Here is an 827-nt window from a genome sequence, read left to right on the forward strand (position 1 = left end):
AATATACATATATATAATATAATACATATGATATATATGATATATATACATATATATATATATATATATATATATATATATATATATATATATATATATATATATTACAATATATATTTTATATACATATATGTAATACAATTTATTTATATATAATATATATAATATATGCATATAATATATACAACATATATATATACAATATATATAAAATATATATATATATATATATATATATATATATATATATATATATATATATATATATATACATATATATATATATACAATAGATAATATACATTAAATATATATATATATATATATATATATATATATATATATATATATATATTTATATATATATATATATATATATATATATTTATATATATATATATATATATATATATATATATATATATATATATATAAGATGAAAAGGGAAGTTATTCATTCAAAATAAAATTATTGCGTTAAGTAATCTAAATTTATTATTCAATTACAATGGGATATCAAATTTCATCACTGGAGAGGGTAAAAAGCTAGATCTCGTTCATGTTTCAAGATTGATTGATTGATTGATTTAAAGTTTTCAGGCATCCTGACATCTAAGATCATTGATGCTGATATCATTTAGTTTATATATATATATATATATATATATATATATATATATATATATATATATATATATATATATATATATAAAAGTAAAAGAATATTCAGTTAAAACCATAAAAGTTTAATGTCATTGTAAAAGTTAAATAGTTTTCAGAAGACCTGCTTCTGAAATAAATCTAAAAATGCCAATTGCACAGTAGGAC

The sequence above is a fragment of the Palaemon carinicauda genome, chromosome 15, assembly GCF_036898095.1.
Source record: "Palaemon carinicauda isolate YSFRI2023 chromosome 15, ASM3689809v2, whole genome shotgun sequence".
In the NCBI taxonomy this organism is placed as follows: Eukaryota; Metazoa; Arthropoda; class Malacostraca; order Decapoda; family Palaemonidae; genus Palaemon; species Palaemon carinicauda.